Here is a 19342-nt window from a genome sequence, read left to right on the forward strand (position 1 = left end):
TGGGGGTGAGGGAGGAGGTATGGGGGCAGGTGTAGCACTTTCTGCGGTTGCAGGGAAAACTGCCGGGTGTGGTGGAGCTGGAGGGGAGTGTGGAGTGGACAAGGGAGTCACGGAGAGAGTGGTCCCTCCGGAAAGCAGATAAGGGTGGGGAGGGAAAGATGTCTTTAGTGGTGGGGTCGGATTGCAGATGGCGGAAGTGTCGGAGGATGATGCGTTGGATCCGGAGGTTGGTGGGGTGATATGTCAGGACGAGGGGGATTCTTTTTTGGTTCTTATTGCGTGGACGGGGTGTGAGGGATGAGGTGCGGGAGGTGTGGGAGACACGGTTGAGGGCGTTCTCGACCACTGAGGGGGGGAAGTTACGGTTCTTGAAAAACGAGGACAACTGAGATGTACGGGAGTGGAATGCCTCATCCTGGGAGCAGATGCGGTGGAGGCGAAGGAATTGGGAATAGGGGATAGCATTTTTGCAGGAAGGTGGGTGGGAGGAGGAGTATTCTAGGTAGCTGTGGGAGTCGGTGGGCTTGAAATGAATATTGGTTTCTAGGTGGTTGCCCGATATGGAGACAGAGAGGTCCAGGAAGGGGAGAGAGGTGTTAGAGATGGTCCAGGTAAACATCAGGATTTCACAAGCTTCTAAATCTCCCCTCCCCCTACCGCATCCCAAAACCAGTCCAGCTCGTCCCTGCCTCCCTAACCTGTTCTTCCTCCCACCTATCCCCTCCTCCCACCTCAAGCCGCACCTCCATCTCTTACCGACTAACCTCATCCCGCCCCCTTGACCTGTCCGTCTTCCCTGGACTGACCTATCCCCTCCCTAACTCCCCACCTACACTCACCTTTACTGGCCCCATCCCCGCCTCTTCGACCTGTTTGTTTCCTCTCCACCTATCCTCTCCTCTATCCATCTTCTATCCGCCTCCCACTTTCTCCCTATTTATTTCAGAACCCCCTTCCCCTCCCCCTTTTCTGATGAAGGGTCTAGGCCCGAAACATCAGCCTCTCTGCTCCTATGATGCTGCTTGGCCTGCTGTGTTCATCCAGCCCTGCACCTTGTTGTCGAGGATTGAGGAAGATATTCATTTTCAAAATAGATGCAATGTTCCATTTAAAGTTCCAGTTTCTGTCAACAAATAAAAAAAAAGCTTCATGTTCTGAAAGTTTATTTAAATTTTAACTCCATCATCCATAGTTTTCAACCTATAGACTTGGGACTACAAATTTCAGATTGTTCTGTTGTTGTTATTATTCACAAATTCAAAGAGAATGCAGTGGTATTGGTCTAAAGAAAATGCTTCAAAAAGAAATAAGGCACTTTCAATTTTGTAATAGTGATGGCAAGTCTTGTTTTGAATCAGAAAATTCATATATTCAACAAGTTTGGCTAAATGTTTTTAAAAAGACACTAAAAGTTTAAAATGAAATCATTTAACCTGCTGAATCTGCGTATAAGAACAGTAGTGATCAAGGTAGGCTGACCCACCTACTTGATCCAGAGTGGCTGTTCGGTGCACTATCTTACAGATGTGATGTTCAACCAAATGTGTGATTACCTGTTCAGCTGACTTTAAAAGATCCCGTCGCACAATGTAAAGAAGAAAATCTCCATCAGCTTTCAAGTGACCAACAAATTATCTAGTTACTCATTTAATTTCCTGTTTGTGTGACTGTGCCTTACATAATCAATGTCACATTTCCGTGCATAACCATGAGTGCACATCAGGAAAGTTATTGGCTACGAAGTATTCCAAACTCAGAAGGAAAATGTACTCCCAGTACTGATTCTGACAGGAGTTGGTTATTTAGCCCCACTGAACGTTTAATTGAATCACAGTTGAGCTCTACCTCGAACCCTATTTACCTGTCTTTTGTTGTACATCTCTTTTTAAATTCTTCTCCAACAAAATCTGACAACTGCATTCCTAAAAGTCAGTATCCACAGCCTTCTAAGGAACAAGTTCCAGATTTCCATTAACTTTGTTAGGAAAAAATACTCCATTTTACTTCTAAATTGCCTAGCTTTCTTTAACTTTAACTTTAACTGGAGAAATAAGAACATATATCATAAATAGTTCAACCTGGAAACAGCAGACCAAAAATATTTCTTTGAAGAAACAGTTGATGTTTCAGGACAATCAGATCTTGCCAAACTCTTTAGGCGTGTGAATTTTTTTTAAGAAAGGTAGACCATAAGACATACAACAAAGTATGACCTTCGGCCCATTGAGGCTACTCCGGTATTTGATAGGTTCGTGGCTGATTTGTTATGCCTCAATTCCTTTTTTCTGCCTTTTCCCTTACTGATTAATTTAGAGTTGCATTTCTCGCTCATCAAATGACTGTGTTTCCAATATTTCTTGATTTTATTTAAGATTTCAAACACGTGCAGTATTTTGCTTTTTGAAAAAAAGAGTAATTGTTTCAGAGATCCTAGGAACTGCAGATGCTGGAGAATCTGAGATAACAAGGTGTGGAGCTGGATGAACACAGCAGGCCAAGCAGCATCATAGGAGCAGAAAGGCTGACATTTCGGGCCTAGACCCTGCTTCAGAAATCCTTCAAAAATTCTGAAGAAGGGTCTACGCCCGAAACGTCAGCTTTCCTGCTCCTCTGATGCTGCTTGGCCTGCTGTGTGCATCCAGCTCTACACCTTGTTAGAGTAATTGGGTTGGGGGGCGCTTCAGTGATCGAGATTAATGATCAGTGCCTGCAATTGTGGATCAATTACTTCGAATAAGTTTGGTCGGGAGCTGGGATGACGGATCAATGGCTGGGGTTGGGGATCTCTGGTTAGGACTGGATGATTAGTGCCTGGAACTGGAGGTGGAGCGGTGCAGGCAGTTAGTTGCTGGAATTAGTGATGCGGGTGGTGATGAGGAGGGGGTTTCCGAGCATCTACCACCAGACTGGCCTCGTTTATCAGAGTGGAAGCGCCGGCGCTGACCGCTGGGGGCTCTGCCGCGCGGGCATACGGTGCGGCCGTTGGGCGCGCGTGGGCGATGAAGCACGCGCTGTCAGGGGGGTGGCGGGAACGGCTCCCTCTCTCTCCCTCCATCTGAGCTGTGTTCCGGTACTGGCGGAGGCCTTTGCCTTTGACTCGGCGACTGCTTGGAAGCTGATGGTAGTGTGAAGAAGCTGAAATGACAGTACGGTCAAGTGACGAACTACCACCGCTCGCGAAACGTTCAGGTACAGCTCGACAACCTTCCGAAATGAACGTCCCAAACTGTCTTCCTCATTGATGAAGTGAAAAGAGTTTGACATGTGTTGGGACTCTACTCCAAGGAAGTAACACATTACGACAGGTGGCAAGGTTTATTCCGGAAGTTAAAAGGGAAATATTTATGTCAGTGTAACTAATGCTGGGTGGGGGAGAGAGAAAGGGACATTGGACCAGGTGGCGGCGAGTTCGCAGGGAACTGGATTCACAGCGTCCACGAAGTCAAGAGGACGCAAAAGAGTTGCCCAAATACAAACCTATGCCTGTCGTATTTAAATACTGTACTTAGATTCTGCCTCCTTGACCTTGTTGCATGCAGCTCCCCAACCCACTCCAAAGAACCTCTCCAAAAACACCTCCCATGACAAAACTAACCACCCCTTCCCACAGTCTTCACTCAGTACACCATCTCAATCATCACCGCCACTCCCCACTATCAACCAACCTCCCTCACAGCCAGTTCCGCACTATCATCCTACATCCCACTAAATTAGCTGCTGCACTCCCCACCATTAATGACACACACCCACCCATTCCTCATCAATTTCCCATGATCAGCTGTCCTACTCCTCACCACCACCAACTTTTTCAATCAGGTGCCCTAACTACTCTCCAACCCCTTTATTCAGATACCACATGCATATGTCTCATAATTAGTATACCAAGAGATATACTCATCATATAATTGTTATAAATAGCATGTGACCTGAGGATATTGAAGTCTCATATACATCTCACTAAGAATCACAAAGCATGGCATGCTGTAGGAAGCATGCTGCTCTATATAACTTAATGGGAAGTGACAGCTTATAGATAAATGTGATGAATCACATTTATAATAAGTGTTTTGGTGTTTCTGCAGGTTTGGGTTCTTGGAGTTCTATGTTGGATGTATGAGTTTGTTAACAATTGGCTCTTGGGGGAAATACTACAATTCCTTAAGCACAAGTGGGAGAAAATTAACCAGAGTTCCTGGGGAACTATCCAGAAGACTTGTGGAGATAACTTGCCTGATTGATCAATTCTGAGCTAGAAGTCATTTGAGAGAGAAGCACATATCAAGCTCCAAAGGGTTGACTCATCTTTCAATGAAGTAGCATGCTAAGCAGCATTCCAACAAAAAGGAGTTTAATGAAATTATCTTAAATAACAGGTTATTATTAGTCTCAGACTGAAGTGTTGGGATGCAGTTAGTGGAAAAGTGGTTATGTTTTCGGAATTTAAAAATAGCTGCACCAGGGATAGTACAGTGTTGGCAGGAAACTAAATTAGGAGCATAATAATTAAGGAAGAGTTGTGTACACTTTCAGCAGATGAGTTGAAACTTTGATCACTTCAAGCCTATCAAATTAAAACAAACAAAAATTTCTCTCCCTTGAAAATAGTCTGCTTAGTCTCGCTGCAGTGCTGTAGTGGATGTTCTTGAAATGGCATCAATGTCTGTAAGCTGTACCAAGTTACTGTGTGTTGAAAAACCATTTAATGTGTTACAAAGTAATAGAATTTTTCCACTGGTTTTTCTTCATTGTTGTTTAGTAACAGTTTTTACTGTTTCAACAAAGATGGCCACATTGCATACTTGTGTTTCAGTAAAAGATCAATTTGGTTTAAAAAAAATCTATCCACTCAGGTTCCAGTCGAGAATCTGACTTGTCTGATGCAAATATCAACTGGGTATTTCCCGCATAATAATTTGTGCCACTAGATCAATAGAATAGCTAGTTGTAATAAATGTCTGTTGTTGTCTTCAATACTGCAATATCCCATCCAGTTTCCAATGGGATAACATAAGCATAGCATTTCAGCATCAGGTGAAAATACCCTGCTGGAGGCAAAAATCACATCTTAGTTAGCTATGGTGTCAATCTGCAAACAAAATCTGCAAGATCTCAGTGCACATATTTTGAAACCAATTGAAGACCACTGGACAACGTCAATTTCTGAAAATACAGATAACTGTACAGATCTGTGTCAATAGAATGTTGACCAGCAAGAGGTTAGAGTTCATTTCATTTGTCTGCGATCCTCTTTCAAGATAACAAAAGTTTCTAAGATCACCACAATTTAAAAATAAAAAGTTCAGCCCACATGAACAGGGAGCCTCGAGTGCATTGTCTGTTAGAGTTAAAACAAAAGCCATCATGTCTCTCATGACAGCAGCAGTATCTTCTACTATCAAGGAAGTAGTGTTTTTGACTTAGAAAGTCAGGGTTGCATTGCTTAAAGATATAATCCAACATTTTTAAGGCTATATAATGGAAATCTAGTGGAATAGGCTTTCAGTGATCTCTCCTGAACTTCACCTGTTGAAATAACATACAGATCAAGCAATAGATGATCCAGAGAAAACAGCTGTGAAAATCTTGCAGGAATGACACAAAGCAAGGAATAGCAGACATTTTAAGGAGGTAAATCATCACTCAGAATCTTTCCTCCTCACTGGAACGTATTATACGAAGAGTGGGATAAACCAAGTGTCTAACCTAGAAAGTTAAGCACAGTATTAAGTTGAAAGAAAAAACATTTAAGGAAACCAAAGTCGGTGATAGACTGGAATAAATTCAGAACCCAGCAAAGGAGGACTAAAAAGATAGTAAAAGAGAGAGATAATAAACCGCAATGGCAAACTAGAGAGGAATATTAAAAGTGACAAAAGAGCTTCTTTAAATATATAAAAAGGAAGAGAGAGGTCAAAGTGGATATGGGCCCCTTAGAAAATGAATCTGGGGAGATGGTTTTGGGGAACAAGGAAATGGCAGAGGAGTTAAACATATTTTGTACCAATCTTTGTGGTGGAACATACTTTGGACATTCCATTAATACTAAAGAATACAGGAGAGAAATTAAGTACCATGACTAAAGAAGCAGTATTAAACAAACTAAAGGGGCTAAAGGCAGATAAGTCCGCTGGCCCTGATGGCTTGCATCTTAGGATCCTAAAAGAGGTAGCTACAGAGATAGTGGATGCATTGGTTGTACTTTTCCAAAAATCATTGGATTTGTGAAAAGTACCAGAGGATTGGAAAACTGCTAATGTGACATACCTCTTCAAAAAGGGAGGGAGGCAAACAGCAGATAACTAAAGATCAATTAGCCTAGCATCTATTGACGGAAAAATACTGTAAACAATTATTAAGCAAATAATAGTAGAACATTTGGAAAATCATAACTTAATCAAGCAGAGTCAACATGGCTGCATGAAAGGGAAGTTGTCGGACTACTTCATTAGAGTTTATTGAGGAAGTCTCAACCAAAGTGGATAGAAAGGGACCTGTAAATGTGTTGTATTTGGACTTTCAGAAGGCGTTGGACAAGATACCTCAAAAAAAGGCAAGTCGTAAGATAAAAGCCCATGGTGTTGGAGGTAGCATATTGACATGGATAGAGAATTAGCTCATGGGCAGAAAACAGTGGGAGATAAGACATTCTTTTTCAGGTTGATGATCCATGACTAGTGGAGTCTCATAGGGATCAGTGCTGGGACCACAACTGTTTACAATGTTTATTAAAGACTTGGAGGAAGGAAGACAATGGACTTTAGCTAAATTTGCAGCAACACAAAAATAGGTGGAAAGACAGGTTGTGTGAAGAATACAAACAGTTTACAGAGAGATGTTGTTAGGTTAAGTAAATGGGTAAAAGTTTAGCAAATGGATTATAATGTGGAAAACTTCAAAGTTGTTCATTTTGGAAGGGATAAAATAAAAATAAAATATATAAATGGAGAAAAACTGCAGAAAGCTGCAACACAAAGGGACTTAAGAGTCATACTTAAACAGACCCTTCAGCTCAATTCGACCATGCTGACCAAGTTTCCTGAACTGAACCAGTCCTATCTGCCTGCACTTTGGGGTACTTATATGTGAAACACAGAAAGCTAGCACACAGGTGCGGCAGGTAATCAGGAAGGCTAATGGAATGATGTCCCTTATTTCAAGTGGGTTGTAGTATAGAGTAGGAATGTCTTACTGCAACTCTACAAGTGCAGGTGAGATCACATGTGAAGTACTGTGAGCAATTTTGGTCCCTTTTATTTAAGAAAAGATATCAGTGCACCGAAGGCAATTCAGGGAAGGTTCGCTAGGATGATCTTTGGTATGGGGGGATTGTCTCATGAGCAAAGATTAAACAGGGTTGGGGCTCTATTCATTGGAGTTGAGAAGTATGAGGTCATCTCATCGAAACATATAGGTTTCTTAAGGGGCTTGGCAGGTAAATGCTGAGAGGATGTTTTCCCTCATGGGAGAATTTAGGACCAGATGGCATAGTCTTGGAATAAAGCAGCACCAATTTAAGATGAGGAATTTCTTCTGAGGGGTGTGTGCCTTTAGAACTTCTTGCCATAGAAAGCTGTGGGAGCAGAGTCCTTGTGCTGAGATAGATTCTAGATCAATAGCGTTTGGGGAAAGGTCAAGAATGTGGATGTGAGGAATGTCAGATCAACAATGATCCAATTGTATGGCAGAGAAGGTTCAAGGAGCCGAATGGCCTACTCTTGTTCCTGTTTCTTATCGCCCTCATAAGACAATCCCTGCTTACCTGGGATCAGCCTCGTGAGCTTACTCTGGATTGCCTCCAGTGTCAGTATATATTTCCTTAGATAAGAGGACCAACACTGTTCACAGTATTGCAGTTATGGACTGACTTTTAGCAAGACCTTCCTATTTTTATACTCCATTTCCTTTGAAAAAAGGCGAACACTCCATTTGCCTTACTCATTGAACTTGGTAGTTTTTTGTGATTTATGCACAAGCACTTGAAATCCCTCTGTCCTGTGGCTTTCTACAGCCTCTATCCCTATTTAAATAATGTTCAGCTCCCCTTTTTCCTGGCAAAGAATATAACCTCAGATTTTCCCATACTTTATTCCATCTGACAGGTTATTGCCCACTTGCTTAACCTGTCCATATCCCACCACAGACTCTTTTTGTGTTGTCCTCACCATTTGCTTTCCCACCTATTTTTGTGTCATCTGCAACTTGGTTATAATACATTCACTTTCCTCAAGACACTACATATCGTGAATACTGTAATTGTGGCCCCAGCACTGATCCATGTGGCACTTCACTAGTTACAGGTTGAAAATCTCTTCCCTCCTCCCCGCCACCGCCGCCCCTCCCCCGACCCCGCCACTTATTCCAACTCTATCTTCTATTAGTTATCCAATCCTCTACCCATGCTAATATATTTCCAACACTACAGACATGATATATCATGATATCAAGTAGACTACATGTAGTACCCTGTCTAATGGCTCCTGAAAATTCAAAATATATTACATTCATTGCTTCCCCTTTATCTATCCTGCTTGTTACCTTCTTGATAAATTTGTTTGCTATGACTTCCCCTTTGTGAAATCATGCTAACTCTGCTCAACTAAATTATGTAGTTCTAACTGTTCAATAACATCCTTTATCGTAGACTAACATTTTTCCAATGACAGACGTTAAGCTAATTGGTCTATTGTTGTCTGTTTTTTTGTCTCCTTCCCTTATTAAAATAAAGGTGTTGTGCTGGCAGTTTTCCACAATCTAAGGATACTTAGGATGCATCCCCATCAGATCCAGGGGACATTTCAGTCTGTAGCCTCTTTAGTTTCTCTTCCATTTTTTCCTGTAGTGATAGTTATTGTATTTATCTGTTTTCCTCCTTTGCCCTTTAACTATTTAGTACTTTTGAAATGCTATATTTGTGAATTCTTATGTGAAGATTGGTGCAAAATATTTATTCAATTCTTCTGCCATTTCCTGGTTCCCATCATTATTGCCCCTGCCTCGTTCTCTAAGGGACCTATGTTAGCTTTGGTCTCTTGCTTCCTTTTTTCTATATTTAAAGCAGCTCTTGGTGTCCATTTTGATATTACTTTCAAATAAACCCCCAAAGCTTATTTTCTAATCTGCTTTGTTTTGGTTGTCTTTTGTTGGTTTTTCAAATATTCTCAGTTCTCTGGATTACCACCGATCTTTGCCACGTTGAATGTTTGTTTTTCTTTCAATTTGATGCTATCCTTAAACTTTCCTGGTTAACCATGGTTGGCTTATCCCCTTCCTGGAACTCTTCTTTCTCACTGGAATATGGCTTTGCCGTGAGGCATGAACTATTTTTGTAAGGGTCTGCCGTTGTTCCTCAACCACCTTTGGTACTAAACTTATCTCTCCCAGTCTACTCCGGCTGCTTCAGCCCTTGTTTCTTTGCAATTACCCATATTTAAGTTTTTAGCACAGTCTCTGTTTCAAGGGGATCTTTTACTCTGACAATTTATTAAACATGACTTATTTCACATCACCAGATCCAAATTAACCTGATGCCTGGTTAGATTCACATGTTATTGTAGGAAACTGTCCCAAATACACCTTCTGCCAATCTCCAAGAAGATTAAAACCACTCATGATTAATGCAGTACCTGGTTTATATGCCTGCTTTACATGCGGATTTATTCTCTGTTCCACTGTATGTAACTACTGTTAGGGGACATAGACTAATCCTACCAGTGTCCTCTTCCTTTTGTTTTATTTCTTACCTCCAAGCATGGCAATTCAAGATTATTTGCTGCTGTTGTACTTGGTATGGGATGGAATAACAATATCTAGTTCCCTAAATATTTACTTCCCATCTTTGATGTCCTTGTAAATATATCCCTGTAATGGCTGTAAGATCTTTCTAATTAACCTGCATTCGCACTGTTAATTCTTTTCCTGAACACTATTCAAGTAAAGAGACATTAATTCTGCCTTTTCACAATTTTTTCCCCTTTTGACCCTTCTGAGGAAGGGTCACCAAACCTGAAATGTTAAATCTGATTTTTCTTCACAGATGCTGTCAGACATGCTGAGCTTTTCCAGTAACTTCTGTCTTCATTCCTGATTTACAGCATCTGCAGTTCTTTCAGTTTTCAGCAGAACAGCATGCTCTTCCCCCAGTACTGGTGTCTGTGCGCCACAAAGTGAAAAGCACTCCACCCACACCAATCTTTGGGCCATCTCAAAGTCCTGGGGAGGTGGTGGCAAAGCAGGAACATCACTAGATCAGTAATCTAAATCCCAGGCTAATGGGGGCATTGGTTTGAACTCACCATCACGATAGTGAGATTTGAATGGCTGAAATAAATCTGATATTAAAATTTCCCTAATGGTGATTGTGTAAACACTGCCAATTGTTGTAAAAACCAATCTGGTTCAATACTATGCTTTAGGGAAGGAAATATGCCATTGTTACCTGGTCTGGCCTACATGTGACTCAAGACCCATAGCAGTATGGTTGATGCTTAATTGTCTCTGGTCAGTTAGTGATGAGTAATGAATGCTGGCATAGCTAGTAATGCCCACATCCCATGACAAGTAAGAAAAATATCTCCCTGATTTCATTTGTCTTATGGCAGTTCACCTGTGTCTCGGGTAATAATTCACACAAGATTATTACTTTGGAGCAAACATGGAAGTTGCTGAAGAAACTCAACGGGTGTGGCAGTGTCTGTGGAGAGAGAAACAGAGCTAATGTTTCGAGTCTAGTATGCCTTCTCCAAAACCCTGTTTTTATTGCCTTACATATGAATAAGGAACAAGGGTTGGCCTTCCAGCCTTCAAGCCTGCTCCACTGTTCAATAAGATCATGGTTGATCTGATTTTAACCAACTCTACATTCCTGTATATTTCCTATAATCTTTAATCCTCTTGATAATCAAGAACCTATCTACCTCTGCCTTCAAAGTACTTTAAGGTTTTGCAACCACTGCCTTTTGAGGAGGGGAATTCCAAAGAGACTCAGCCCTCAGAGAAAAAATGTTTCCGTTATCTCTTTAAAAATCAAGAGTTGTTCATTTAAGCTAATGACCACCAATTCTAGATTCTCTGCAAGAGGAAACATGCTTTCATATTCACCAAGCCAAGTCCCTTCAAGATCTTTTATGTTTCAATGAAATCACCTCTGACTCTTCTAAACTCCTGAGGGTACAGGCCTAGCCTTTCATCAAAAGCAATCTGCTCATTCCAGGTATTAGGCTAATGAAAGCTTCCAATGCAGTAACATACTTCTGCAAGTATGGTGACTAGTACTGCATACAGTATTCCAGATGCAGTCTGACCAATACCCTGGATAACTGAAGCATAATCTCCCTATTCTTGTATTCAGTTCCCCTCATGCTGTACCTGCATACCTTCTGCAATTCATGAACTAGGTCACCCAGACCTCTGCATCTCCAAGATCTGCAACCTCTCACTCTCTCACTTTCCCATGTTGTGCCAGTCTGAAAACAGACCCATTTATTCCTACTCTGTTAGCAAGCCAATCTTCTATCCATGCTAATATGTTACCCCCTACTCATGAACTTTTATTTTGCGCAATAACCTTTGATGTGGCTCCTTATCACGCCTCTGGAAATCTCAGTACATATATTCACTGATTCTTCTTTCTTTACGGCACAAGTTACTTCTAAAGAACTCCAATAAATTAGTTAAATGTGATTTCCCTTTGACAAAGCCATGTTGACTCTGCCTAATTTAACTTATCCAAGTGTCCTTGTTTAATGTTTTTTATAATAGCTTATAACATATCTGCTTTGACAGATATTAAGCCAACTGGCTTGTAGTTTCCGGCTCTCTTAAGTTAGATAAGCTATTGTCCAATCTAAAGCACCCTTCTGCAAATCTAATGAGTTTTGGAAAATTAAAATCAATTTATCAACTATCTCAATAGCTGCTTTTAAGACCCCAGGATGAAATCCATCAGGACCTGGGAATTTGTCAATTCGCAGTTCAGAAATTTACAACTACGAGGGAAGGAGTACTGAGTAAATTTTTGGAAGTTCCATCCTCCCCTTCAACTTTTGTTTTACAGCTACTTCCAGCATGCTACTTGTACCCTGTTTACTAAAGATCAACACAAAATATCTGTTCAATTCATATCTGCTATCCCTTTATCCTCCAGTCCTAACTCTGGTGCCAACAACATTCTGGTCTAATTTAGACAAATTTTTCCAATATGATTTTTCCAGTCCATTTGTGGGTTAATATGTAGCACTTGTGCTTTAACTTTATAGCTAGCTAGCTAACTAACGAACAAAATAGACTTTCACAGACTAGTTCACAGTCAGCAAGGAACATGATCAGCGTGCAGGAGATTTCAGCGGAGTGAAATGAAGGCTGACTGAGTATGCTGTGGAAATTTGGTTCAAAGTAGGAATATGTGCTAAGAGGGATGGAAGTGCCTTAACTAAGGCTTACTGCAAGCAGTAACCTCGCCAGATCGAGGCTAGCCTGCAGTGAGACCAGTAGCAGTGTGGTGCAAGTTCACAGAACTAAGCTGATTGGATAATCCAGTCTTTAAAGTAAAAGTAAGATCTTCAATTTGTGTTTAGATCTCCAACGGGGAGGCAATGGTGTGATATTATCACTGGACTGTTAATCCAGAGATTCAGGTGATGCTCTGGGGACCCAGGTTCGAATCCCCACTTGAATGGCTGCCACCAAGGCGCCATGGTAAGTTCGCTTATCCTTCCTGCAACCCCTATTCTCGTCCAAGAGCTTGCAAGAGCTTTGTAACTGTTGGACAATTGCAGGAGCCTTAGCTCCTCAATTTGCAATCTGCTGGTTCTCATACCTGTGTCGCCTGCAGTCACACCCTCCTGTCCCTGATCATCGACTAATTTTGAATTACCTAGACAGAGGTATGTGACTGCTATCTGGAGCAAAGTGCCCAAGTAACTTGCTGTAGTACAATGTCTGCAGCTCTGATTCCAGCTTCTCCACTTGGATCCAGAGTTCCTTGATCAGCAAACACTATGTGTTCACACAGATGTGTTCGATCTGCATCATATTGGTATCCATGAGCTGCCAAATTTTGCAGCAGCAACACATCATGCATCCTAGCATTATTTTATTTGATTCAATTTATAAAATAATTACTCCAGATTCCCTGCTCTTTGCACTCTAATGATACTTTGTTTTTATACTTTAAAAAAAATCACCGGTCTCCGTTTTTATACTTATGAACTGTTCTTAAGAAATAGGAGAAACTGCTTTCTGTGGCAGTGAATTCCACAGGCTCACCACTCACTGGGTGAAGAACTTTCTCTTTATTCCAATCCAAAATGGTTTATTCCATATCCTTAGACTGTGACTCATGGGTTTGGACGCCCCTGTACATTAGGAACATCCTTCCTGCATTCACACTGTCTGATCCTGTTAGAATTTTATAGGTTTTTATTTGAAAATTTATTTTGTGCTTCTATTACACAAGAATTTCAAAATTTCTGTTTGGGTTTTGCTGGAAATCTGTTTGGATCAAACAAAATGAAAGTTTGACCAGAAGCCAGTTTTCTAATTCTGTTAGTCAGTCTGATGAAAAATATCTTTTTATAGGTAGCATACTTTAGTTCACAAACAAGCGGGCCACCTTCAAAATCTTTTGTATGGAAAATATCCAAAAGGATGGTTTTCTTTGTTAATTTTAGGTATGTCAGGTAAGTTTATCTTTACTGTACAATTTCTGTTATATTATTCAACATTTTACATAATTTCCTTGCCAGTGCTGTAGAGTTAGTTACTGAATCTCTTACCTTCAAAATCAGTGTCATCCTTTTTGCCCTGCCAGATCAATGAAAGAAACACTGTATGGCTCATTTAAGGGACCCTATCTGTAGTATTAATTTGTACTGTCTATTTCAAAATGGTTTTATAATGCTGGGTATTGCAACAATACTAAAACTAATAATATGGATTTTCAGTCCTGAAACAAGTAAAATGTTGTGATAGTTCACTCATTGTATGTTGGTGAAGCCACTTTTGGAATACTGTGTATAGTTCTGGTCACCCTGCTATAGGAAAGATATTATTAAATTGGAGAGAGTGCAGAAAAGATTTACAAGGATGTTATTGGGATTGGAGGGTTTGAGTTATTAGGAGAGGCTGAATAGGTTTGGACTTCTTTCACTGGAACATAGGAGGTTGAGAGATGACCTTACAGAGGTTTATAAAATCATGAGGAGCTTAGATAAGGTGAATAGCAAAGGCCTTTTCCCTAGGATAGGGAAGTTCAAAACTAGGGGGCATATTTTTAAGGTGAGAGGAGAAAGATTTAAAAGGGACCTGCGGGGCATTTTTTTCACAGAGGGTGGTCCGTATGTGGAATGAACTGCTAGAGGAAGTGGTAGATGTAGGCACAGTTATAACACATAAAAGACATTTGGACAGGTATGTGAATACGAAAGGTTTAGAGAGATATGGGCCAAATGGAGGCAAACGGGATGTGTTTAGTTTGGGGAAACTTGGTTGGCATGGACGAGTTGGACCGAAGGGTCTGTATGACTCGGACTCTACAAAGAAAAACACTATTAATCTAAACACAAACTGAGGATCTTACTTATACTTTAAAGACCTGGATTATTCACCAATCAGCTTCTTTCCCTGCATTTGTGTTACACTGATTGTCATATCACTCTGCTGCTAATCTCATTGCAGGTTGGCTTCTATCTAGCAAGGTTACTTCTGACAGTAAACCTTCGTTAACACACCTCTGTCCCTCTTTGCACCAAATTCCCACTTTGAACCAAATTTCCAACAGTATACTTGGTCAGCCTTCATGCCTGTCTGCTGAAATCTCCTGCATACTGATTGTGTCCCTTCCTATGAACTAGTCCTGTGAAAGGCCATTTAGTTAGCTACAAAGTTAATGCATAAGTGAATTCGAATTCAACAAATATAAGCAGAGGTCTAAGAATTAGACGTTAATCCCGATGCCTTGTGTTAGATGAATAAGAAGTTGGAACACTTCACGTTGTAATAAATGTTACAATACCCTTTTTGAAAGAAAAGTAGTGGGTTCCTAGTTTGGTCAGTGTCCTGGAATCAGGCAATGTTGTAAACTTTCCTCTTTGATTATGATTAAAAAAGAGTCATGGAATCATACAGCTTGGAAACAGACCCCTTGGGCAAACTGGTCCATGCCAACCAGGTTTTCCAAACTAAACTAGTCCCATTTACTTGTGTTTAGCCTATATCCCTCTAAGCCTTTCCTATTCATATACCTGTCCAGATGTCTTTTAAATGCTGTAATTGTACTTCCCTCCACCACTTCCCACGGCAATTCATTCCACATGCGCGTAACCCTCTGTGGAAAAAGTTGCCCATTAGGTCCTTTTTTAAATCTTTCCCTCTCACCTTAAACCTATGCCCTCTAGTTTTGAACTCCTACCTTAGGGAAAAGACCTTCGATATTCATCTTATCTGTGCCCCTTATGATTTTATAAACCTTTTTATAAGGTGATCCCTCAACCTCATATGCTCCAGGGAAAAAAAATCCCAGCTTCTCCTTTATAACTCAAACCTTCCAGTCTTGGTAACATTCATGCAAATCATTTCTGCTTTCTTTTCAGTTTAAATAATAACCTTCCTATGCAGGGTAACCAGAACTGTATGTGGTACCCCAAAAGTAGCCTTCCAATGTCTTGTACAGTAAAAGAGTGAGAGACCCCTGAAGGTTATGGAAGATGTTTCTATGTTCAAGAATGTTTCTGCAACAGGCACTGGCTATCCTGCACTGGCACTGGGGCCCATTTGGGTGTTAAAAATCAAACTGACCCTCCTCCAGCACACTGTAGAGCTCTGCGTACTCAGGTCCCTACAGACACTCCTTTGTCTAAACCCACTTTCTCACAGAGGATTGTGACGATTTCTGAAGTCCTCTGTTTGAACCTTTGCGGTCACCTCTGAAAGACCCTGACCTCTTAGTGTGTTTGTTGCCATCATCAATGTCCTGTATATCGCCGTGTATCATCCACTGTACAACATGGATGTGAACAGCCAAACAGCTATCATCAACACAATCCATATATCTGTCAGATAGTGAACCTGTCCGTTTGTATCAGATGCCTCATTTTTATATGGGCGTTGACATTCATCTGCAACTGTTAGTACGTGGGTGGGAGCTATTTTTAGGGTTGCCTGAAGAATACCAGTGGTGACACTTGTGCCTTTCTAAGAGTTTTAGTTTCATCTCCATGTCTGTTTTTGTGAGATAGTGTAATTAGCCTTTGTGTGAGCTTACATCCAATAATTTTTGTTTCATTCTTTTGTGGCATGTGGGTGTCACTGGCCAGCAATTTTTTCCCATCCATAATTCCTCATAAGCTGAAGGTGAGTCTCATATGTGAGTATCTGCAGTCTTTGGTTGTAAATGTCCCCCACAGAGCTGTTATAAAGGGAGTTTCAAGATTTTGACCCAGTGATAGTGAGTGAATGTCAGTATAGGTCAAAATCAGGACAATGTATAGTTTAGAGGGAAACTTTCAGGTGATGGTGTTCTACTGATGTAGAATATACTGTATTAATATATTAATATTCTATTAATGTATTCTACTAATGTATCTACTGCTCTTGATCTTCTGTGATTTGAAGGGTGTTTTTGAAATAACCTTGCTGCAGTGCATATTGTATTGGTGCCAGTTAAGTGGACTGTTTTGTACTTGATATTGAGCTTCCAGTGTTTTTTGGGGCGCTCAACAGGCAAGTTAAGAGTATTTCATCACTCTCCTGATTTGTGCCCATAAATGGAGGGGACACATTAAAGGAAACAGGTTACTTGCAGTAGATTACAAGCCTCTGACCTGCTGTTGCAGTTGCAGTATGGCAGGTCCAGTGCAGTTTTCTCCCCAGATTTTGATAGTGAGAGAATTCAGCAATGGTAATATCTTTAAGTGCCAAGGGATAATGGTTAGATTCTCTCTTCATGGAGTTGGTCAATACCGGGCACTCATGTGGCACAAATGTTGCTATCAGCTTTTAAGCCTGGATGTTCTGAACACTTTATGGTTTTTGCAGAGACTTGAGGTTATTGACTTGTTCGCCGAGCAGACTTGTTTTCGTTCAGAAGTTTTGTCATCATGCTACGTAACATCATCAGTGAGGCCTCCGATGAAGCAATGTTGTTCTACTCTGCTTGGAATTTATACTGTCCATTGATTCTGCATGTCGTGGGTATGGGTAATTTACAACATAGTTTACAAAATACCATGCAAGGACCTACACAAACATTACATCAGACAGATAGGAAGGAAACTAGCCATCAGAATACACAAACATGAGCTAGCAGCAAAATGACACTACGAGCTTTACCTAATATCAGTACACTCAGACAATGAAGGCCATCCGTTTAACTGGGACAATGTAACCGTAGTAGCCCAAGCCAACACAGACACGCTTGGGAATTCCTAGGGGCATGGTTCTCAACCCATAATGCAATCAACAAACATTAGTATTGGACCCCGTACACAAACCCATACAGAACAGAACCGGCAATGACACTACTCATCATTACAGACTGGACAGTGTGAATTCCAAACAAAGTAGAACAACGTCGCTTCTTCGGAGGCCTCACTGATGTTACCTAGCATGGTGATGAAACGTCTAAACAAAAACAAGCCTGTTCTGAACACTGCTTCAGTTATGTCTGGAATTACACAGTCCTGAACATTATGCAATCATCAGCAAACATGCCTCTTCTCACCTTGCAACTGTGGAAAGTTTACTGATAAAGCAATTGGTGATTGTTTGGCTTAGGACACTATCCTGTCGAACTGCCGTAGTGATGTTCCTGTGACTGAGATGAATGATTTCCAACATCCACAATGAGATTCCCTCCCTCTCTCTAATTCCCACTGAGTTCAGTTTGGTTAAGGCTCCTTGATACCATCCCGTCAAATGCTGCCTCGATATCAAGGGTAGTCACTCCCTTCTTGGAAGTCCAGCTCTTTTATCACTGTTTGGACCAAGGCTGCAATGAGGTCAGGAGCCACATTCTCCTGCAAAATCCAAACTAAGGTTACTAATGGGCAAATGTCGCATCACCGTTATCCCACCCCCACAAGTGTGGTTAGTTGTGGAGCACAAATTAATATTGTTGCCAGAACTTTTTCTGGGTCCATAGCCTTTCCAGTAATCTGTGCATTCAGCCCTCTCTTGAAATCAAGTAGAGTGAATCAAGTTGGCTGAATACTGGTCTCTGAAATGCAGGGGACTCTGGAAGATCTTAGATCTGATCTATTGATTGTGGGATCACTTAGCCCTTTCAATCATTTGCTGCTTTTACTGTTTGGTACTCAAGTGGTCCTGTTTTGTAGCTTTAGCAGGTTGACATCTAATTTTTAGGCATGCCCTCCTCCACTTTTCATTGGAGAGAAGATAAAGTCAGTTTTCCCCTCTAGTTTTTCCTCACCACCTGCCAAATATGCAGTTCAGCAGCAATGTTCTTCAGGATTTGAAAAGCTCAATCACTAGTGGTGCTGTTAAGCACACTTGATGGTCATTGAAGCCCCCCCATCTGCAATACATTAATTTTCTTACCACCCTCGGTGCTTCTTCCAGTTGGTGTTCAGCTTGGACAAATATTGAGTCATCACCTGAGGGAGGGCAGTTGACAATCAGCAAGAGGTTTCCTTTCTGATGTTTGACCTGATGATGCAGGACTTGTTGCAGTCCATTATCAATGTTGAATGTCACAGGGCAATTTTCTCCTAACTGGATAATGCTGTGCCATCTCTGGATTTGTCTTGCATCTGGCATAGCACATAAACTGGGATGGTAATGCTGGTGTCTGGGACATTGTTTAATTCCATGAGTTTGACTGGCCAATCCTGACAGTCTTTGGGATAGCTCTACCAGTTTCTCCTCTAGGAAGGAGAACTTTTATACAGAGAAATCAGGCTTTGTGTGTCATTCACCTCCTTCACTCTTCCTCTGGCTGAAGAATGCCGAAAATTGAACCCTTAGTATCTCTTACAGACTATCTCCAGACGCTTATATTTGTTTGCTGAAGAATGCTTGCACCATCAAGCAAATTCCGTTTATGAAGGGATGTCTGTTCATTCAAAATGCAGACAATTGTGACCAATTAAAGCTGTCCTATGCAGTGTACTGCATTCTTAAATCTTGGGCATCCAGTGTAGCAAGGCAACCTGCAAGAAATTTTTGGCCAGGGGCAGCAAGGTCAAAATCATAGAGGATATATTAGTTAAACAATTCATGTAATGGAGTTTTTTGAAAAGGTGACAGTAAGGCTTTTGACAAGGTCCACATCGAAGGGTGGTCCCAAAGGTAAGAGTGATGGGATCCAAGGCAAGTTGGCAAACTGGAT

At 41.1% G+C, this 19342-nt stretch overlaps 1 long non-coding RNA gene across 1 annotated transcript in view; it reads left to right on the forward strand.

Moving 5' to 3' along the window:
• Window positions 1-3008: 3008 nt before the first annotated feature.
• Window positions 3009-19342, forward strand: part of LOC125484183 — a 58269-nt gene continuing 41935 nt past the window's right edge. Inside the window, exon 1 of the long non-coding RNA XR_007263021.1 lies at window positions 3009-3189. This is a non-coding gene — a long non-coding RNA (uncharacterized LOC125484183). The remainder of the gene's footprint in view (window positions 3190-19342) is intronic.

Source organism: Rhincodon typus, chromosome 10 (assembly GCF_021869965.1).
Source record: "Rhincodon typus isolate 14 chromosome 10, sRhiTyp1.1, whole genome shotgun sequence".
In the NCBI taxonomy this organism is placed as follows: domain Eukaryota; kingdom Metazoa; phylum Chordata; class Chondrichthyes; order Orectolobiformes; family Rhincodontidae; genus Rhincodon; species Rhincodon typus.